Raw genomic sequence first — 24066 nt, forward strand, 5'->3', positions numbered from 1 at the left:
TATGTAATTTCATTATCTGCCCTTACTCCAAAATATGAGCTCCACAGTGACGTACTTTCTCAATTTTGTTCATTACTATATTCCATGTACACAGAACTCTGCCTAGCACACAGGCGGACACAAAATAAGTATTTGCTGAATTAATATTGCATCGCCTCAGGCCTCTAACGGTGTGACATTCCACGGATGATTAAAGATATAACTGTAAGCCTCAGCCTTTATGAATCAAATTTCTGCTTTTGAAAAAATTCTAAGTTAGCCTACAGATGCTAAGAATGAACCAGTCCAATTGCAAAACTAAAGTTAGAAGAAAAAACAGGATAATGTATTTATTTTACTCTTATGCACATCAGAGTTCAACTACAACATGTGAAATTATTTCAGGGTCTGGCCAGTTTCCTTGACTTAAACACATTGCTTCAAATATTTTTTGAAATTGGTATCTGTAGAAATACATAACTATAACAATGTCTTGTCTTTACAAAGATTTATAGCAATGTTATTTGCTCTAATAGATTTTAAACTCCATCTGTAGTAGATAGACTGTCTTATTTCAGGTCTGACTGATAGTCACATGTACTCACCTATCTTCAGATATACAATACCAATTGCTTCTTATATGTCCATCATTTCCACTTACATTGATAAACTATTTGTCTCAACAAAAATAACATTCCATCCTGAACTTCTACAAAATCCAAAGCCAGGAGAACTAAATTCTAATTATGATGGTGCTGTGTCACCTTGGGCAAGCCAAACAACTTTTTTAACAAAAATAAAACATGTATTATATGCGTGTTGCCATACCCTTTATGGACCCTGGTGAGTCTCTGAGGGTAGACATAATGTCAGTATTGTTTTGAATGCAAGATCCCAGGCAGTTTCTACCAGTCCTTGTTACATAAGATAAAACTCACTAAACACTTCTTGAAATAATATCTATTATTAACATTACTAAAAAACACTGTTTTTTAATTAGCTGCCATGTGTCAGACACAATTTTATTCTCTAATATGCATTATCTTAATCATAATATCACTGTAAAGCAAGGATTGTTAGTGATATTTTATCAAAAATAAAACTGAAGATTAAGAAGTTATTAATTTTCCCAGTCATGAAGCTAGTAAAAGATTAATATGTGCCTTGACCTCAGGTTTCTTTGCCTCTGAGCCTTGACTTTATTTTATACCTACTTCCTAGCGCTTTGGTTAAAAATATCATATTATATCTCCAATAAGAATTTTTTTTTGAAAATTCAAAAACCAGGATTTCTTTTTCTACCAATCAACTTAATATGGTTGAAAGCATTGACAGTAGAATCAGTGGCCATTTTCCGTAAAGGTCATAAACAAAGAGAATGTAGCACGTCTAAGAGCAGTGTTGTTTACTTCAGACTTCTGCTTATCAATTTTGCATCATTCCCAAGGACATACTGATTTGTAACCATGTTGTAGGTATTCTTTTCTAATCTTTAAAAAATGAAGTAGTAAAAATAATTTCAGACCATTAGGCACAAAAGATTTAGAATACCACTCAGAGAAGGCATGAAAGTAGAATATCAGAAAATCCATTTGGGGCTGGGTGCGGTGGCTCACTCCTGTAATCCCAGCACTTTGGGAGGCTGAGGCGGTTGGATCACAAGGTCAGGAGTTTGAGACCAGCCTGGCCAACATGGTGAAACCCTGTCTCTACTAAAGATAAAAAAAAAAATTCGCCAGGCATGGTGGTGCATGCCTGTAATCCCAGCCACTAGGGAGGCTGAGGCAGGAGAATCTCTTGAACCCGGGAGGTGGAGGTTGCAGGTTGCAGTGAGCTGAGATCACACCGTTGCACTCCAACCTGGGTGACAGGGCGAGACTCTGTCTCAAACAAAACAAAACAAAACAAAACAAAACAAAACAAAACAAAACACCAAAGAAAATCCATCTAGGTCAATATAAGCTCCTAAATAATTGACCATTATGAAGAGGAAATGTGGGTTATAATGTTAAACATTTCAAGTATTAGGGAAATCAAATAACTATATTGTTCATAACATTTGCTTTGACAAGTCAATACAACTTCATGATATGTTCTTATATGTTCTTTTATGTAATAATCTATGAAATTGTCTGCCTCCTCCTTTATTGTCAATGTACTTTGCATTTACCATACACTACTCATTTTAAGTTTCTTCCTATTTGCCTAGTATCATATATTTTTATCTCTGAATCTCAGTCATCATCATCTGACACTATATGCCTTCCCACCTTTAATTTTAACTTGAAAAAATTTATTTATGTGTGTTTGTATGTCATTTACCCTGTTTACATAATATCAAAAAAGGTAATTTCAACCAAAACTAAACCAGTCTTATAGCATCTTGAGAATAATGTACTTAGATAATCAGTTGAATTTTTTTTTCACATTTAAACAAGTATTTTTGGTTTCATGTAGACTCAGCCAAGAAGTCATAATTCTGCAATTGGAAACTATGTTTGTTTAATCTTTAATATTTCTGGGTGCCATTTATGTTCATTTTCTTAAGATCGTTTAATTACTATTACAATTTTTACTTGTCTGTTCTTCAGAAAAAGGATATATTGGTTAGTAGGATAATTTTCTGAGCTGTTTTAAAAGTCTTTGCCGAGATGCAAATACAAGTATCTACTCTGTGTGTGTGTGTGTGTGTGTGTGTGTGTTTTCTTTTGTAGAGATGGGGTCTTGCTATGTGATCCAGGCTGGTTTTGAACTCCTGGCCTCAACTGATCTTCCTGCTTCAGCCTCCCAAAGCATTGGGATTACAGGCATGAGCCACTGTACCCAGTCACAATCTACAATTTAAAAAAAGTGTGTGGGTACTATCTATATTTTTAAAGAATCTCATGGCAATTCTTGACTTTTAAAAAACTTTAGGCACAAAATAACTGTTCAAACTGAATTATACTTACTTTAGATTTTTCCACTCAGGTCTGTCATTGTACTAATATTTTTTCTTGCATCTCTTTTGAATAACTAGGAAATTGATTCTTATTTAGAAACATTAACTCTGTAGGCCCCAACAGGCTTTCGTACTCTGGAAGAAATCATGGTTTGCTAAACAGAATTCATATTGCTCTCACACTTTCCATAAATATAGTAATTTATTCCATACACAAGGAAAGGAAGGATCATTTACCAAAGAGCAATATATTTCTTTATCAAAATATTTGCATTTAATTACATAATGAAATACTATTATTTGCAAGATACTGTGATAGGCTATGTCAGGCTGTGGAGAGGTAAGGAAAAGCCAAGAAAATTCTAGTTTAGCACATAGGAGTAAAAGGAGAGACACAAAGTACTTTGTTGATTTAGCAAATTGCAAACAATCAGAAAAAAAAACATTATGAATGCTACTTTTCTGGAATGTAACTTAGAGGGTTCGATTTTCTACATTTCTACTGATCTATTGTGTGCTGAGATATATAAAGAGTTGAATAAGGGCCTGGTACTGTCCTTGGCATTAACAAACCCAAATAGGCCTAGGTAGAGGAAGGCAATTAGGTCTGGAAGGTGTTGAGGAGGTTCTGGGAAGACAGATTCCAGATGGATTTGCATGAGTACACGTTTGAAAGGAAAAAAAGTGAAAGGTATGTTTGGGCCCCAAAAATTAGTCCAAATGAGTAGGGGCCTAAAGAATACATGGTGAGATATTGCTATAGAATTTTAGAAAGGTAGATTAGGGCCATGAGCTGGGTGTGGGCACATGATGCAGGTAAGTCTGCTGCCGCTGCTGACTTTGTTATATCCCAGGAATTATGATTAACTCTATGGATAAAACATGTATTAGATTTCAAGTAAAAAAAAAAATTCCATACTAAGTTTTACTTTTCTCTCCTAGAGAAATATAGCTACCTGCCTCTAAAATACATGTCAAGTTACATAATCTGCTAAGGTGAGAGAGCATCCTAAGATATCACTATAATAGTGAAAAAGTATTCATAAATATTTTACTGATTTTTATTGATTGATTGAGAAGTAGAAACCACTGGTACATAAAAAAATAGTCTGATTGGTCACTGTATAATAAGCACTCAAATTTATGTATTTCTGTGTCAGTGAAGTGTAATATGATGAAGAGAAAATGAAATTGCTATGGGAAGCAGGAGGACATACCTAGACCTAGAGGACAGGGAAGACTTCCTTTAGGAAGCAACATTCAATAGAGATCTGAAGCATGAGCAGGAATTAGTTATAAAAAGTGGGGTGTGTGAGAATTGAGGGAGGGATTATACAGCATTCTGAACAATGCCTCAGAGGGGAAAGAGAAAGAGATTAAACAGCTAATAGTGGGAACCTCAAACAGGGGAGATGGTTGTTCAAGTTGAAGCTGAAGATGTAGGATGGGAATGTTTAAACTTCACCTGGAGGTGCGATGCCACATCACTGAAAATGCACCGAGGTAGGAAACAACACTTAACTTATTGACTCATAAAACTGAGAATCGAGGTACCTAAAATTTCAAATAAAAGCAAAATACCAAGAATAAATTATTAGATTAGATTAAACAGATTAGAAATCAAAAAAATGTCTTTGCCTCATTTTCAGTACATTTAAGATGGAATTTTCTATAAATTGGAAGTAATTGAAAAGATTAGCTGCTCTTAATAAATGAAGCACACCTCACAGAAGAGTTTGGAAAAACATACCACCAGAGTTCCACATATCTAAGTGTATCTAATTCAGGAAAAAGAGATCAAGGCCTGAATATTTAGATTTTTTTTTAAGTTTTCTAGTTATTGTGATATGTAACTCTATTGACAACCATCCAACACTGTGAGAGCCTTTAACTCTCTGGACTGCAAAAAATTCAAGACCCAAGGTAACCTCAGTTATGGCATATAGGGTTCAGTTGCATTTAATCCAAGTTCCTTCACACTTATATCTATAGCTGTAACAGCCTATAAAAATTGATGTTTACAAACATAAGCCCTATCACTATGAGATCATAAGAAACTCACCAAATATTATAGATTTTGTATTATGCTTTCTTAGAAAAAGAAATGTGGGCCGAGCACGGTGGCTCATGCCTGTAATCCCAGCACTTTGGGAGGCTGAGGCTGGTGGATCATGAGGTCAGGAGTTCGAGAACAGCCTAACCAACATAGTGAAACCCTGTCTTTACTAAAAATACAAAAATTAGCTGGGTGTTGTGGTGCACACCTGTAATCCAGCTACTCAGGAGGCTGAGACATGAGAATCACCTGAACCTGGGAGGCAGAGGCTGCAGTGAGCTGAGATCGCACCACTGCACTCCAGCCTGGGTAACAGAGCAAGACTCTGTCTCAAAAAAAAAAAAAGAATTTTAATCTTTTTTGTAACAGCCAAAGGGAATTTTAGACTAACTGTAATTAACAAGACAACTTAGATAATCAAAAGCCCTCTGTTCTGTCTTTGAGTTACCTGATGATTTTCTCTATTAGAATGCCCTTACATTGAGGGATTTGGCATTATTTTATCATAGATTGCTTTTCTTCATCCTCTATTTTACATTCCTCTCCAATAGCTCATATCTACCTCTTATATTAGGCCAGCTAATTGGAAGCTTAATTGCTTACATAATTAATACAGGGCAAAAATTAGATATAGAAAATCTTTGAGAATGTGGAAATATGTATGTGCACACATTGCACACAAATATATATACATGTTTTAAGAAAGTGTAATTCTATTTTTTAATTTAATGATTTGTCATGAGCATCCTCTAGGAAAAGACGCATATATTCTCCTTTTAATAGTTGCGTAAAATTCTATTGTGAGGATCTAGAGACCTTTAACAAGACTGTTCTTTCTCTCTGCCTCTAGTCTAACAACAAATAGCCATTTTATTTTTCTAGAAAATGTTTCTACCAGAAATAACTATTTTAACTGACAAAAAACCAATTGTATACCATTAATTATATAACTATGTTCATGTTAATGGAAGTGTTTATTTCAGATTTAACAAATATAAGTAATGGTGCAATAACCAACTCCCTGTATGTGGCTACTTATATCTTAGTGTGTTATTATTTATTTGTTTAAATTTATGGAGTACACATGCAATTCTGATACACGCATAATGGTCAAGTCTGGGCTTTTAGGGTATCCATCACCCGAATAACTTACATTGTAAGCATTATATCTTAGTGTTTTCAACATAGGATAGTTTAAATAAAGTAGGAGTACATGGTGAAGAATATGTGTATTTTTAAAAGTACCAAGTTGCTACTACTTTCGTTTCCCTCAGGTACTTACTACCATCAGCAATGTACGAAAGTGCTTGTATGCACACCAGTAGTGAACTTAATTTTTGTTTTGAAATGTATTTGAACTGATGAGAAAAAAAAATAGTACCTAGTTCGGTTTATTTTCATTTCCTTCAGTGCTAGGAAGCCTGAGCAAATTTATAAAGTATCTATTGATGACTCATTTTCACCCTTTATTGTCTTGACTGGACCTTTTGCTAAGTTTCTACTAGGAAGTTTCTTTTAAATATGTAGAATTTTTATATAAGTAAACTATTTACCCTTTAATTTTTTTACTTAAAAATATTTTTTTCAAGGCTATACTTTTAGATTCTGGATATTAGTCCTTTGTTGAATGCATTTGCAAAAATGTTCTCCCATTCTATATGTTGTCTATTTATTCTGTTGATTGTTTCTCTTGCTGTGCAGAAGCTCTTTAGTTTAACTAAGTCCCACTTGTCTTTGGTCTTGTTGCATTTGCTTTTGTGGTCTTAGTCATAAATTCTTTGCATAGGCTAATATTCAGAAGAGTTTTTCCTAGGTTTTGTTCTAGGATTTTTATAACTACAGGTCTTACATTTAAATCTTTAATTCATCTTGAGTTAATTTTTGCACATGGTGAGAGGGAGAGGTCCAGTTTCATTCTTCTGCATGTGGGTTAGCCAGTTTTCCTAACACCAATTATTGATTAGGGTGTTCTTTCCTCACTGTTTATTTTTGTTGACTTTTTCAGAAATCAGTTAGTTGTAAATGTGTGGCATTATTTCTGGATTCTCAATTCTGTTCCATTGATATATGTGTCTATTTTTGTACCAGTACCAGGCTATTTTGATTACTATAGCTTTGTATTATAATTTGAGTTTGGGTAATATGATATCTCCAGCTCTGTTCTATTGCTGAAAATTACTTTGCTTATTTCAGGGTTATTTTATTCCACATTAAATTTAGAATTTATTTTTCTAATTCTGTGAAAAATGATCATAGGAATTTGATAAGAATCTTTAGTATTGAATCTTTAGATTGCTTCAGCAGTATAGTCGTTTTAATGATATTGATTCTTCCTTTCCATGAACATGGAATATACTTCCATTTGTTTGTGTCATCTGCAACTTATTTAATTGGTGTTTTGTAATTTTCCTTGTAAACGTCTTTCACCTCCTTGGTTAAATATATTCCTAGCTATTTTATTTGCATGTGTGGCAATTATAAATGAGACTGAGTTCTTAATTTGGCTCTCAGCTTGAGCATTGTTGCTATACAGAAATGCAAGTGATTTTTGTGCATTAATATTGTATCATGAAATTCTACTGAAGTCATTTATCAGGTCTAAGAGTCTTTTGGAGGAATCTTTGTGTTTACTAAGTATATGGCCATGTCATCAGCAAACAGAGGTATTTGACTTCTCCTTTTTCTATTTGGATGCTTTGTATTTCTTTATTTTGCTTAACTGACCCGGCTAGGGCTTTCAGTACTATGCTGAATAGGAGTGGTGAGAGTGGACATCCTCATCTTATTCCAGTTCTTAGGAAGAATTCTTTAAACTTTTCGCCATTAAGTGTGATGTTGGCTGTGGGTTTGACATATAGAGCTCTTATTATTTTTAGGTATGTTTCTTTGATGCCTAGTTTGTTGAGGGTTTTTATCATGATGGGATGTTGTGTTTTATCAAAAGATTTTTTTGCCTCTATCGAAGTAATCATATGGTTTTTGTTTTTAATTATGTTTATGTGGCAAATCACATTTATTTCCATATATTGAACGATTCTTGCATCCCTGCAATGAAGTCCTTCAATTGATTGGAATGGATTATATTTTTGATGTGCTGCTGGATCCTGTTTGCTAGTATTTTGTTGAAGATTTTTGCATCTATGTTCATCAGGGGTATTGGCCTGTAGTTTCCTGTTGTGTTCTTGCCAGATTTTTATATCAGGATGATATTGGTCTTAAGGAATGAATTGGAGAGGAATCCCTTATCTTTAATTTTTTGTAATATTTTCAGTAAGATTAGTACCAGATCATCTTTGTACATCTAGTAGAATTTGGCTACGAATCCATCTGATCATGGGCTTTTTTGCTGTTGTTCTTGACAGATTTTTTATTACTGATTCAATTTCATAACTCATCATTGGTCTTTTCAGGATTTCAATTTCTTCCTGGTTTAATCTTGGGAGACTGTATGTTTCCAGGAATTTATCCATTTCCTCTAGATTTTCTAGTCTGTGTGCATAGAGATGTTCATGGTAGTCTCCTGAGGATCTTTTTTATTTCTGTGTTATCAAAAATAACACTGATGGCACTTGTTTGAATCTTATTTTTTTGATTTATTGGTTAATCTAGCTCACAGTCTATCAATTTCAGTTATCCATTCAAAGAACCAACTTTTCATTTCACCGATCCTTTGTATGATTTTTTAAAATCTCAATTTCATTTATTTATATTTTAATCTTTGTTTCTCTTTTTTTCTGTTGGCTTTGGGTTCTTATTTTTCTAGTTCCTTTAGGTTTGATGTTATGTTATTAATTTTAGATCTTTCTATGCTTTCCATGTAATCATTTAGCACTATAAACTTTCCTCTTAATACACTTTTGCTGTATTCCAGAAGTTTGGGTATATTGTGTCTCTATTTTCACTTGTTTCAATTTTTAAATTTCTGCTTTAATTTATTATTTGCCCAAAAGTCATTCAGAAGAAAGTTTTTTAGTTTCCATGGGACTTTTGTGTTTTTGAGGGCTCCTCTTGTTATTGATATCTAATTATATTTAACTGCGGTCTGAGAAGATGCTTGATATGATTTCATTTCTTTTGAATTTATTGATATTTTCTTCATGGCCAAGCTTATGGCAAATTTTGGAGAATTTTTCATGAACAGATAAGAAAAAGATCAAAAGTCCAATTTGAGTCCTGAGTTTCTTTGTTGGTTTTCCGCCTTGATCTGTCTACTGCTGTGAGTGGGCTAAGTCCCCCACTGCTATTGTATAGCTGTCTACCTCTTCTTAGGTCTAGTACTATTTGTTTTATAAATATGTGTGCTCTGGTGATCAGTGCCTACGTGTTTAGGAAAGTTAAATCTTCTTGTTTATTTCCCTTTATCACTATATAATGCCTTTCTTTGCCTTTTTCTACTGTTGTTGGTTTAAAGTCTGTTTTATCTAATAGTCTTGGTTGACTTTGTTTTGTGTTAAGAAGGCTAAAATAGGCCCCCAATCTCGTCTGGCCTGTAAGGTTTCTGCTGAGAAGTGTGCTGTTAGTCTTATGGGATTACCTTTATATGACAGGTAATTTGGTTCTTTTCTCTAGCTGCCTTTAAGATTTGTGTGTGTGTGTGTGTGTGTTTGTGTTGACTTTGGATAGTCTGATGACTATATAAGTTGGTGATGGTTGTTTTGTATAGCATTTAGCATGTGTTTTCTGAATCTCTTGTATCTAGATATTGACTTCTCTAGCAAGATTAGAGAAACTTTCCTGAATTATTTCCTCAAATATGTTTTCCAAGCAGCTAACGTTTTATTCTTCTCTCTTAAGAATGCCAGTAAGTCATAGGTTTTGTCACTGTACATAATTGCATATTTCTTAAAGATTTCGTTTTAGAATTTTTAAAAAATTTTTGTCTGACTGTGTTAATTCAAAAGAATGCTATTCAAGCTCTGAAATTCTTTCTTCTCCTTGGTCTAGTCTATTGTTAATGCTTTTAATTGTTTATTGAAATTATTTTAGTGAATTGTTCAATTTGAGAAGTTATATACTACATATGTCATATATACAGTCATGTTATATACATAAGTATATTTATTAATACAGTTATATATGTTATACAGTTATATATATATAAGTATATATTATATATGTGTGTTTAAAATATATCTATCTAATCTTTCATATTCTGAATTGTTTTTCTGGTTTCTTTGTGTTGATTTTCAACTCTTTCTTGGATCTCATTGAATTTCTTTATAATCCATATTTTGAATTCTTTATCTGTCTTTTCAGAGTTTGCTTTAGGTTAGTAACCATTGTTAGAGAGTTATGTTCATATAGAGGTGTTGAGACACTCTGTCATTTTGTACTGCCAGAGTTCTTGCACTGATTCTTATCTGAGGGAGCTATTACTTCTTATTTTTAATTTTATTATCATTTGGATGGGATTCTTTTATTTATTATTTTCTTCAGGGTGTGGCTGCGTTGAATGCTGTGTATAATCCTTTAATTTTGTTTATCTGTTTCTGAGTGCTTTCAGGGAGCCCAAGGCTCTGTATGGGTTCCTTGGTTATGGATAGTTTCTGTGTGGTAGCTTTCTCAGATGCTTCTTGTTGTAGCGGTGTATTGGACATTTAAGCTGACACTCTGTCTCTTGAGGGGCTGAGTGTGGGGATGTTTTAGCAAGCTTGTCTCATGCACTAACACTATGCCATTTTGGCAGCAGGTTTTTTTTTCATTTGGCGTTGCAATTCAGGCTTCAGTCTCCAGTAATTGGCACTCTAGAGTAAGAGCCAGCTCTCCTTTGTGTAGACTGATGATCACTGGTCACACCCTCCCTGACAGTGGGAGAAGGGTTGCAAGGCGGGATCATGTTGGGGTGCACTGAAGTTTCAGGGGAAAGAGTTAGTGGGTGTGCACCAGTTCCTCATCCTGAGCAGGCAGGAACCTAATTGTATCCCTGGTGCAGGGCCCATGACCTTTAGTTCAAATAGACTTTATCCTTCGGCTCCTGGCCACAGTGCAGCTTCAGCCCATGGACACACGTTTCTCCTTGGCTACCACCAACATGGGCTCAGGTTGGAGCCTCTTTCTCCAGTGCAGGGTGGACAATCCTGTGGTTTGCCCACCATCCTTTGCTGGGAGGCTGCCACTCTGTGTAGGGAGTGGGAGTTGGACTCCACCCTTTGTGTAAGTCCAAGCAGTGCAGGCTCACTTTCGACGGAGGTGGAACTACCACAAAAAGCACGAAAAGCACTTTCTCCACGCATTGGCCCCCAGCAGGGAAAACCTCTACTGTGTTCACAACAGTGCACTGGTTGGGGGAGATGACCCCTCTGTGTCCATTCTTGGCTGGCGGTGCCACCCTCTTCAGTGATTGGCAGTGCACTTGTCTCTCCTTTGTCCCCAGGGAAGGTTTGTCAGGCTGTGTTTCCAGCTCTCTTAGGGGCGACCCACACCTAAGGTTAGGTTTGGGAGTTTGCAGTTTCCCGGGAACCTGCCGATCCCCTGTGATTGCCAAAGTTAGAAGAGGTTGTGGCGTATGTTTGGGTGTGTGAAGGGGGGTCTCATGATGCCACGACTCAAAGGCAAAGCAGAGTAGAGGTCCACCACAGGTGGTACGCAAACAATATGGTGTTTGCTGTTTTAGTGCAGGCCTGAGGAGTGTGGGCATAACTATGAGTACTGGTCAGCTGTTTCTCTGTCACTGGGAAGTCCCAAATTGCGAATGACAGTGTTGCCCAGGGTCATGAGGGCAGAGGGGCTCCCCAACAGTTTGGCAGTTAGCAGATAGTCAAAGGGGTAAGGGAAGCAGAGAAGCACCCCCACCTTCCCTTCCTTCTGCGCTCCACATTCCTTGGAGGTCAATCACTGTCATACTCTTGCTTTCTTTTTCTGCACTTCAGCTTCTTCCCATAGGCACTCTGACAGGTCCTGGCTCTCTTTCCTCAGTTTTCCATTTGGAACGTGTGCATTCCCCAGTAACTTTTATCTTCTTTCTGAGGAGAATTGTCACCCAGTGTTCCTACTAATCCATCTTAAAAAATAAAGGCTTAGTTAAATATTTCTGGTTTTATTAGATACAATCAGAATGTGGGATATAATATAGTTTTTTATTTTATATTAAGCTTTTCTATATGAAGGTGTGCACACGTGCACACACACATATACATACACATACCATTTTGTAGATAAAAGAGGTAAAATATGTTATTTGTTGCCAGTATAAATAGCTTTACATTAAAGACACTCTATTTTCCAATTCTGAATATTTGGTATATTAAGATTAATCTTAAAACCATCCTGCCACAGACATTTAGAAATAATGGATAAAGTATGCTTTATCCAGTTATAATCATTTCAATACCTTGCTGAGCTTGCAAGTAAGAAATCCCCAATCACCCTAACTGGAAACAATGTAAACTGAATAGTATAGTAGTGGATACATAAATTCACTCCGGAACTGATCTGGGTGTTAGAGGAGGAATCAGTCCTTGTAAGTAAGGAATTGAGAGAAAAACAATGTCCTTGGGATCCTATTAGGTCTGAGCTCACAGTAAATAGGTAGACTAAAAACAAATCTGCATCACTGGAAAAATTCTGGACTATAGTATACTCTCCTTAACCACAGGGGATTTCAACACCCATGGTGGATGCCTAAAACTGTAGGTGGTACTGAACCCTGTACATACTATGTTTTTCCTAAACATGTATGATAAAGTTTAATGTATAAATTAGGCACTGTAAGAGATTAACAAAAGTAACCAATAGTAAAATAGAATTATAACAATATACTGTAATAAAAGTTATGTGAATGAGTTATCTCACCCTCTCTTAAAATATCTATTGTACCATGATCGCCTTTCTTCTTATGATGATGTGAGATGATAAAATGCCTGTGGGATGAGATGAAGTCAGGTGAAATGCATAGGCACTGTGACACAGAGTTAGGTGACTACTGACCTTCTGATAATATGTTGGAAAGAGGGTCATCTGCTCTGGGTTATTCTGGATCATCTAGCAATGACAACATCAGTGGTTGGATGTCAAGAAGAGACAATGTTGATGCATAAAAAGTGGGTAGTGTCTACAGCATGAATATGTTGGACAAAGGGATGATTCATGTCCTGGGTAGGACAGAGCAGAATGGCATGAGAGTTCATGATGTTACTCAGAATAGCACACATTTTAAAACTTATGAATTGTTTGTTTCCAGAATTTTTCATTTAATAATTTTAGACTGGTTAACTGCAGGTGTCTAAAACAGAAAGCAAAGCTCTGGATAAGCAGGTACTACTCTTTTCATTTCTTCCAGGTCTCAAAAAAGAAGAATGAAATTCTCCTGTGCAATTTAAAAAATCAGGTTCTGAGTCCTGCACTAACATGGAGATTGCATTACTCTGGAGGAATAGTCAAGTTCTTCCCTTTCCAAGATGCTACCTTTAAAAGGGTGGTAAAACTCCAAGGGCCCTGGCAGAAGCAAATCTCATGCTATTTTGGATGAGCAGTTCTCACCCAAGTCACAAAGAATTAAATAGATATGAGGCCGCTCAAAAGTTGAATGTGTACTTTAAAAATTACAAACCCATTCACCGAGAAAAAATCTACCTGGAACAAGAGAAAAAAGACACACGTAGAAGAATTAGAAACCCCCAAACATGAACTGATCCTTAACAAATGAAGGAGCACATTAATTGAGTATGTTAAATTATTTAAATACATTAAATAAGACATCAAACTAGGTACTGTGAAACACTAGGCCTCTCACATATCTTGTGATATGATTTATTCTGAAAAATAGCATATATGTGTTATCAATGAGTAAGTCAAAGAGAAAATAGAAAATTGTGATGTCAGGATGATAGATCTGAGGAAATTACAGAAATGAAAAGTTCTAAATATTTAATTAAAAAGGGTTTTAAGTGGTTATAATAGAAGGAGCCAAAAATAAAAGAGGCAATATTTGAAAAGATAGTGACTTTGATTTTTTTTCAAAAGTTGATAAAGACACTAATCTTCAGAATCAAAAAACACAGTGAGAGTCAAGAAGTTAAACAAATCCACACATGGATACTATAATAAAACTGCATAATACAATTTAAAAACACACAAAAGACTCATAGCAATTAAAGAGAAGGGAATGTTTACTTATACAAGAACAAATTGAATGTCATTTAATTTCTCAAAAAAAACAGTAGAAGCCTGGAAAGAAACAAAAAAAGGAAAGAGAAGGAAGGAAGGAAAAAGGAAAGAAAGAAGGACGGAAGTGATGAAGAGATGTAAAGGAAGGGGAGGGAAGAGGAGGGGTGAGGAGGGCTTGTGGGGGGAGGGAAGAGGAAAAGAAAAAGAAGAGAATAAAATAAAATGAATATCCTGAAGAAAAGTATCTGTTACCCTGTAGTTCTATAGCTGTATAATATTGAAAACTCCAAAAACAATTTTAGACATAGGCCAGTTTCCTACTCCTAAAACGTTATTACAATCCTAAATGTGCATGGTAAGCATATTATTATTAATGCTTCAACCTCTCTCTGTTATCAAATTATATTGCAGTTTCCTCCACTACAGGTGAGATATGCTTCCATGTCCAGGAACTTCGAGGTTACCCATGTGACTAGCTTTGGCCAATGACAAGTGACATAATGCAAGCAGAGGTTTTAAATGTTCTTGTGTGATTTGGCTTGCCTCTCATGCTCCTGCTAACACCATGAGGAATATAAGCTCCAGGTTTTCTCCTCCTTTAACCTGGGCCCAGTAATGATACATATGGAACATACTTGACGAGAAACAGAGTAAAGCCCATCTCATTCACACTCTGAAGCAAAGATGCCCCGATTGACCCAGGTTCAGGAATTAGAAAAGTAAATATTGTTGTAGGACATTGAAGTTATTGGAGAAATTGCTGATTAACACACCGTGTTTCAGGAAGATGGAAAGGGACCTTGAACACAATAAAAGGAGTGGGATGAAGAAATGATGGTGAGCAAATATTTGGTGAATATTTGAGAAAATTCAAACAAACATGAACTTCATAAGACAACAAAATAATTTGTTATAATTTGTTATGATTTGACAACAATATTATTTGTGTCATATGAGAAGGGGATAGAAATGCAATTCCATGTAGGCCAAGCCACAAAGGCTGGTTTTAAATTAATAGTAATAAAATATTGGATATTACCAAGTTTACCTGCAAACCAGCAAGAATACAACCTAATATTATGCACACATGAGAATATTCCTGGACAGCGGTGCACATGGGATTAACTTCCTGGTACATTCTTTATTGCTCTCAAAGTCATGGCCAAAGCTCAGTGTCTATGCTGCCTATATCTAAACTGGGATTCAAGGAATTAGAGGCACAGAGAAGCACGTGCTTACAGCCTTTTATTTGAGGTAGTGAGGTAGGCTTATTTAAGTATTTAAGGATTCATATGATTAGAAGATATTTTTGCTGCAACATAGTAACATTACACATTTTTTGCACTATATTTTCTGCTGAATTACCTGGCTTATGTGAAGTTTGAGGACAGCTGGTCTAGTCAGAGTCTACTTCTAAATCAATCCTGACATTCTCAGGATATGAAATTTAAGGCAGCTAATAATTAATGAAAAGACATACACTTACATTTGTTCCTTTTAATTTATGGTTAAAATTGAGGCTTTCTCACTTGGATTTATTGCTTCTTATTTGCCAATTTTGTCCTTTTTTAGCTTTATCATGATTATGTTTGTTTTCTTACAAATTCTTGTTAATTTAGCTGTCTATTCAGTCTGGTGATGATTTTCTCCTTTTCCCCAAAGTTATAATTAAATTATATTTCTGTATTAATGTACCAACATTAAATTATGACTGTATACCACTCTCACTCTAAAGCAAGGCATTATGATTCCAGACTCAGTTCCCTACAAGATGAGAACTTAAGATAACTGTACATCCATTCCAAACCCTGAGTTTACTTGATATAATTTAGTTATTTGGTTCCAGTTACAAAACGTTTCATCTGTTTCAAATAATCTTATAAAGACATAAAAATTTCTAAGTCATATTTTCATCATACATTTATATTTCACTATGTATAATTAAATTAAAATTGAGTATATTTATTATTGACTACAAATTAGAATATATTTTATAGTATGAATTTGTGTACCTTTTCTTAGAGTACATTCACAGTGCATTCTTGTCTTCTATGGTTTCCCCTCAACAAAGAATGACACGTTTTAACCTGTACAGAATATTTTAAAATTCATTTATTTTCTTTAAGCAGTCTTTATTTATTATTTTATCATTTTCAAGCTTGCAGTGCTGCACATGAGAAATGTAATTTTTTTTCTGGATTCTTGCTTCTTTGCATATAATGCGTTCTTTCTGTAAGTAATCTTATCTAATTTTTTTTTTATTCTTGGGGCCCAAAAGTTTCTCTAGGATATGGAGACCAGTACTGTTTAGATCAGTACTGTTTAGTTGCAGTGCTATTTAGATTCAGTAAATTTCAGTACTGTTTAGATTCAGTAAACCATTTCTATACTGAAGTTTGAACCTCAAATTACTTTTCAAGTTAAAAATATACTATTTATATTCCCTTCTGTCTGGAATTTTTATTATTTACATTACTGGTTTCCTTGATTTATTCATAAGTTTTCATTTGTGAAATTATTTTCTTTTTTCAGACCTCTGCTATAAGGTAAAAGTTTTCTTCATGTGATATGCTAGAATTTTAATTTGTCCTCAGCAATGTTTTTTTTCCGTCCTCATTTGTTAAATGTTTATATTTGAAAGTCATATATTTAGATCTATAAATTAATTTTTGTGTTCTTATTGTATCACTTTGACATTTCATTTTTTTTTGGTTAAAATTTTTGTTTTTCACTTTTATTGTTTAAGCTCCATAGGTGTAACCTGTCCTAGTTGTTCATCTTGATCTGTATGCTTCACATGGCTGAAGCTTGTTAGGATTATATAATGTATTTAAATCTGCTCTTGGTTATGTATTTCATCAGCAGGTATAGAGATCAGATTCTTCAGTGTCATGTCTTGTGGTACCAAATGGAGGCTACACCTATGGTTATAGTTGTCTGTTGGTTTTTCTTTGGAATTAATTAAGTAATTATTCATTTAGTGGATCTGTGAACCTTTTGCTAAGGCATTAGGGACAGACTTCTTCTCTTTTCTAGGTTTTTCTACACATACTCAGGGAAGAGGCATTCCCATCCTAACCTCATGAATCAGGACCAGTGCATTTCATATGAGCAGTTCCTCTGCAGATCTAGTAGCGTTAGCCCAGTCAGGCAGGTTTTCCAAGTGCCTCCTACAAGACAGCTGGTGAAGCCTCTCTCTGGGCAAATTCAATAGCCCTTGCCATCTGCGCTCTTTAGAGCCATGAATTCCCTATTTGTACCCCACAGGAAAAGAAAGAATTTTCCTCTGCTGCTAGTCCCATACCTCCCATCCAGCACCCCAAAGATAAGACCTCACAATAGAAACGCAGAAGGAAATACTGCTCTGTTGGCCGTGTAGTCTGAAAAAATATTAACACAGCTTCAGTTACATACCATTTGGAACACACCATATGCTGAACCATGATAATTAGCCCAACTTGGATACTGAAAAATCTGAAGCTCTGTAAATTTTGGATCATGTCAAGAAAAGGGAGAGGAAAGAGGAAACAAAACCAGAAAACATATGCTAGCAAAGCACTAGAAAGTTGAATGATGGAAGGCCAAGACCATGTTCAAAATTATTCTGAAGAGAGAATGTTTGCCTTTTCTCGATGAATATTTTTTAAATTTACAGATTGTACTAGGTTTTAATTTTAGAAGTTACACCTGCTGCATAAAATATTTTGCTTTTACTTGTTTCAGTACCCTATTTTAGGAAATCAAAAGTTCAAAGGAATTTCATTTCACTGGGGATAAAATACAACTAATGGAGGAACAAAAGATCAACATCTCACCCCTATTCTTCCGTTTTTTTTTCTGTTTATGCAATTAAAATGAAATTAAAATGTGTCTAATAGTATTCACCTGTTCATATAGTCATAACTTGGTCTCTTTTACACACATGCCTGATGAGTTATTATAGAAAAATTAATATGCCCAAACTGTTTAAAATGATTTCTTTGCCCATATAGGAGGACATCTAGTCTTTAGTCCAAAACAGGCCAAATCTTATATATGAGGCTTTAGATTACTGTTTGAAAACATAAATGTAAACAATGTAAAAACATCAATTTACAGATTTTGAAATTCAATACCAAAACAAATATAGATATCTTTCAAAAAGTTAGTGTTTTGTAATACAATTCATACGTGCTTTGAATTTAGACAGTCTAGAGCTAAAGAATTCCTTCTTTACATAGAGATTGGCTGCATGGTTCTGCTGAATGCAGGTCCCGGGCCCTTAGCACCAGCCACATGTATTCTGATTTAGTTCATCTAGAATATGATACAGATGGTTCATGGAGGGGTGACCACACAATTTATTGTTTGAACTGAGTCATTTTTCAAAGTCAAGGGAGAGATATTAACATTTATAAGGCAAATCATGGTAAATCACACTGCATGGTCATACACAGACTACAAACTGAGAAACCTTGCTTTACTCAAGGTGTGGTAAAGTGACTTCTAGTGTGTTATGGAAATCAAATACAGAAACTAAATTGAAAAATATAATGCTGTGGAGTAGTGTTTCAAGGTATTTCTTGTTCCTTTTCCCTTTCTTGCACTAGAATAAGCAGAAGGACTCATTGAGTGCCAACCTTGTGCCTACACAAAACGAGGCTGCTCCAGCTGGATGCTGCAGCTCTTCGCCTGTCCTGTTATGAGTACCCACCTTACTACTCACAGCTGCCTCTTCTCTAGAGGAGCATTATACTGCCTTAAAACTCTTTTCTGATTTCTTCCCAAAGTTTAAAAAATGTTGACTTTTCACATACTGCTGTGATACCATCAGTACTCACTGACTCAAGAGATACTCTTTGGTCCATACAGAAATAGTGAGAGTGCCCCTTTCCCGGCCTCTGGGCCCCAAAATAACCTCATCTATGTCCTCATCATCAGCAAGTCTCCACATTTCATTCCAGCCTGGAATTCCTGGGCTCAAGCAATCCTCTTGCCTCAGCCTCCCAAATAGCTGGGACCACAGGCACATGCTACCATGTGCAGCTACAGTTTTTTAGTTTTTTTTTACTGTAGAGACTGGGTCTTGCTACTTTGCTCAGACTAGTTTCAAACTTCTGGCCTCAACTGATCCTCTTGCCTTGGCTTCCCAAACTTCTGGGATTACAGGCATGAGCTACTGCACCCAGCCACATTTTAAAGCTAAGTAGGGTTCAGTTTATTCCCTCAAGACATTAATATTTTACTAGAAAAATATTTTAAAACAAATAAAAACAATACAAAATTGAATAGGAGAAAAGTAACAAAGTTTTATGAGGTTTTTATAGAAAACAATGCATCTTCAGCTGAAGGGTGAGGATAAGAAAAGTACTTAGAAATACTAGGTTGTTGTTTTTTTTTTGTTTTTTTTTTTTGTTTTTTTTTTGAGATAAGAGTCTTCCTCTGTGGCCCAAGCTGAAGTGCAGTGGTGTGATCTCGGCTCACTGCAACCTCTGCCTCCTCCCGGGTTCAAGCAATTCTCCTGCCTCAGTCTCCAGAGTAGCTGGGATTACAGGCGCCCACCACCATGCCCAGCTAATTTTTGTATTTTTAGTAGAGACGGGGTTTTACCATGTTGGCCAGGCTGGTCTTGAACTCCTGATCCACCCACCTGGGCTTCCCAAAGTGCTGGGATTACAGGCGTGAGCCACCACACCTGGTCTAATACTAGGATATTTAATATAAGTTATGAAAGATGGGTTAGATGCTGGGAGGATGGCCGTGCTAAACAGAAAAATAAAACAAAGAACTGTCATGGAGAAGTAAGTTGAGGTTTCTCTTCAGGTAATAACAACTAGTATTAATTTGTACTCACTAAAGCATCAAGCTGATTACTGAGCAGTAAACAGATTATGCAAGAGTAGCTTTGAATGAGTAAAGACAGCCACATATTGGTGCACAGGTTTATTGTTTTTCAAAGTGTTTTCTGCCACCTTGTATACTTGGCTTTCTGTTTATACTTTCAGAAAAAAAGTATATTTTTAGTAAAATTCTATTTTGCAGTGTGAATCTTTTTGTTTGTTTTCCTTTCCAAGTTTGGAAGCAGAAGAGAGACAAGGGAGTAGGCAGATGGAAAAACAAATATTGACTTTATTACTAAATAAATCTGGTATGGGAATAGGATTCCTAAAGCTGAGTCCCAAAATTAGACTGATTTGCTGTTCTAACAGAAACCAGAAGATTCAGTGAGAAGCGTCAGAAGCACCTCCCTAACATGAGAAATGAAACTTTTGAAAACATCACCAAAGTTGTTCCTGTCTTATGCTACAGGCCTCTCTCTACTAACTCGAGATCTCAGGAGAAATCATGACTCCTCTCCCCTCAACTGGCTAAACCACCTGGATGTCTTTCCATCATTCTGTCTATTATTACCCTATATAATGACCTTCTTCCTTATATGTGTTCAGGAACTGCAAAAAAAAAAACTCCTAGATGTATATTATTTCTCTCTTTTTAAAAATTGTAAGTACTCAGAACAATACCAAGAAAAATACAAAAGTAAAGCTTCTTTATAGCTAACTAGAAACTTCCCTGCAATTCTGAAGTGTATGTGATATTGTGCATTGTTTACCTTGTGGTGCTATATATGAATTTGTGTATGAAGCTATTCTTTACATTTTAATAAAATGTCATCAATATATAGAGAAAATAATTTTCCTACGTATCACTGGAGATTCAAAATTTACCTCATATGAATACATTATTTTAGGGGACAATATTTATGCAGCCAGATAGAAAATAAATTGGCTAGAAAGATTGGGATGAGCAGGCATTAAACGTCACATTCAGCTCTTAGTGCCCGAATTTCAGACTGTTTTCAGGGACGGCATTACTAAAGGACTATTTCAGAAGAATAAGAGACTATGCCAGAAATGGAAAAGAAAGCTTGCTTTTTTTTTTCCCCAGCATAAGCTTTTATCCTACCTATAATCTGATTAAGCATCAATGTTACCTAAGGAGTTGTTGATACAGTATTTATGTTGAAGCCTCATTCCTGACCTAGTAAATGATTTTTTTTTCCTGCAAGTGGGAGTATTCAGAAGGAGAAATTACAGTCTTGCCTAGTTAGGTTTGAAGATTTTAACTTGTGTGCTCAGTCTCAAAACATATAGAAACTATTGAAACACTTCTCGTATTCCCTAATCCAAAGTGAACTTCCTGCCTGGATTTCTATAACTACATCCAAACCTTCTTAACCCTGAGTAAACTCATTGTATTCACATGTATATATTTTTCTCTCATCTTTTTAAGAGTCATCAGTTAATACCACCATTGTTTTATTTAAAAATGAGACTCCCACTATGTTCTTTATGAGTAGTTCATACTCTTGATTTAATCCCCAAATCCTCTGGCATCTTTCCCTGCAATCTGAAGTTGGAGAAAACTGTAGTTACTGAGTCACATTAAAGCTATCATAGTTCAGATTTGATTTTCACCTCATTTTATAGATGCACAGCCTGAGAACTATCTAGTAATTCTGAATCCATTGCATCTTCTATGGGCAATTCAAAATACTCTGACTTGGGCATAGTTAGTGAATCATGTTTGGACATTTGAGAGGAACACCACATGCTAACATATCATTCAGCAAGATCCATTTGAAGTTTCCTTTTAGGTGTTAATGACTTGGAGTTGTAATTTTACCAGCCACTCTCTTCAGCCCAATGTTGGGAGATGAAGTGGGTGTTTTATGAAACAAATTATGTTTGTTTATTTCTTAAAAAGTTATACTTCTTTGCCTGTCTTTCATCATTCCCCTGAAAAGAATTATGAAGTTCTCTTTTGTAGAATTTTCCAGGATGTTGCTATGAAATTAGAAAATGCTGTCACATCTTGAAGATTCTATACAGACTATGCATGCAAATACATTATTTGCTGTTGTCTGTCTACTCTGAAATGTCGGTTTTGATCACGCAAGTTTTTCTTAGCCTGACCTATATAAATCAGAAACAATATAATTCTCTCTCAAACCTCAGAAAATATGCGCATGTGTATCTCTAGATAATTTGGATAATCAAAGTAATGACTAATGGTGGAATGTACAAAAAACATGATTATGAAGAATGCATCGATTTGACTGTTCCTTTGCTTCTTTATCATGCTTCTGCAAATTTACAATATCTATGGTTCTTGTTTCTCTTTTATCAAGATAGTTACCAGCATTTAATAAAGTAAGTCTCATGCTGAGAGAACTTCTTGTGTGTATACGTGTGTGTGTGTGAAACAAAGTGATGATCTGCAAAATCCCTATGACACTTGGCACTGAGGATGCTGTCCATATGTTTCTGTTTTGTTTGCTAAAGTCTCTGTGCAAACCTGAGGACATCTTTCCTAAATATACTCCCTGGTGATTTCCTGTTACCAAGAAATTCTGAAATCAGAAGGAATTCAACATAGCCTTTTCATGAAGCTAAATATATCTCACAATTTTGAGATTCTTTGTGAATCCATTTAACAGTGAACTGATTCTTCAGTTGCCGAAGTCTGAATGGTCTCTCTGAAAGTCAGAACAGGAGCAGTGGTGCACAAATCTCTGCACTGTTATTCCTTTTATTTTACCTTCTGGGAAGGCAGCATTCTTGCTGACATACTTAAAATGCCAAATCAAAAGTGTTTCCTTCTTTTGTCTTCTTTGGTCATGTAAAAATACATTTTAAATTAAAAGATAGCATTTTAAGTTCCTATTCTGTGATGTGGTCAATGTATGTATATGAAATCTTTAAAATACATTGAAATAAAGGAAAATTTGTTTTCCTCTCTTTTATGATTATGTAGAACATATTCTAAAGAAAACTTACCAGGAGCCCTCCTGGAATATTTATTAATGTTCATTTTCTTTATGGAAATTTGTAGGAGTCAATGTGTCTAAGAGGGACTTATTTATAATGATTAATGACTATACTATTAATGGATTATTCAATGGTACTACTTGGTTCTTAGCCATTACATCACCATACAAACAGCAACTTCTTATTAAACTTATTAGAAATGAACTCTTTTAGTAAAGAAATCCCAGATAAATATATTGTACTGTATCTAGTAAAGAAATCTCAGATTATTACATATCAGTTATATATATATGTATGTGGTTGGGGAGTGGTGCAAGGGCAGAAATTTCTGAAACTAAATGTTGTTCAGGAGTTTTTCCAAAAGTAAGTGTATTTCTGTATTCCTGTATTCCATTCTCATGCTGCTAATAAAAACATACCAGAGCCTGGGTAATTTATACAAGAAAGAGTTTTAATTGACAAAGTTCAGCATGGTTGGAGGCTTCAGGAAACTTTCAATCATGGTGGAAGGCAGAGCAAAAACATCCTTCTTCCCATGGCAGCAACCAAAAGAAGTGCCAAGCAAAGGGGAAAACATCCTTATAAAACCATCAGATCTTGTGAGAACTCAGTCACTATCATGAGAACAGCAGCATGAGGGTAACTCCCTCAATTATTCAATTACCTCCCACCATGTCCGTCTCATGACATGTGGGATTATAAGAACCACAATTAAAGATGAGTTATGGGTAAGGACACAGCCAAACCATATCGTTCTGCCTCTTGCCCCTCCCAAACATCATGTCCTCACATTTCAAAACACAATCATGCCCTTCCAACAGTCCCTGAAGTCTTAACACATTCCAGCATTAACTCAAAAGTGCAAATCCAAAGTCTCATCTGGGACAAGGCAAGTCCCTTCTACTTATGAGCCTGTAAAATCAAAAGCAAGTTAGTTACTTCCTCGATAAATGCAGGTATAGACACTGGGTAAATACATTCATTCCAAATGGGAGAAATTGGTCAAAACAAAGGAGCTATAGGCCCCACACAAATCTGATATGCAATAGGGTCAAAACAAAGGGGCTACAGGCTTCATGCAAGTCTGATATGCAATAGGGCAGTGATTAAACCTTAAAGTTCCAAATGACCTTCTTTGACTCCATGTCTCACATCCAGGGCATGCTGATGAAAGAGGT

General features: G+C 35.5%; 2 long non-coding RNA genes across 2 annotated transcripts in view; both read left to right on the forward strand.

Moving 5' to 3' along the window:
* LOC115838217 overlaps positions 1 to 24066 on the forward strand; it is a 1373476-nt gene that overhangs the window by 1334889 nt on the left and 14521 nt on the right. The window lies entirely within an intron of this gene.
* On the forward strand, positions 1433 to 20667 carry LOC115838218. Its single transcript, XR_004033235.1, has 3 exons — positions 1433 to 1450; positions 3863 to 3916; positions 20103 to 20667. It is a non-coding gene; the product is annotated as an uncharacterized LOC115838218 (long non-coding RNA).

Source organism: Nomascus leucogenys, chromosome 14 (genome assembly GCF_006542625.1).
Source record: "Nomascus leucogenys isolate Asia chromosome 14, Asia_NLE_v1, whole genome shotgun sequence".
NCBI lineage: Eukaryota > Metazoa > Chordata > Mammalia > Primates > Hylobatidae > Nomascus > Nomascus leucogenys.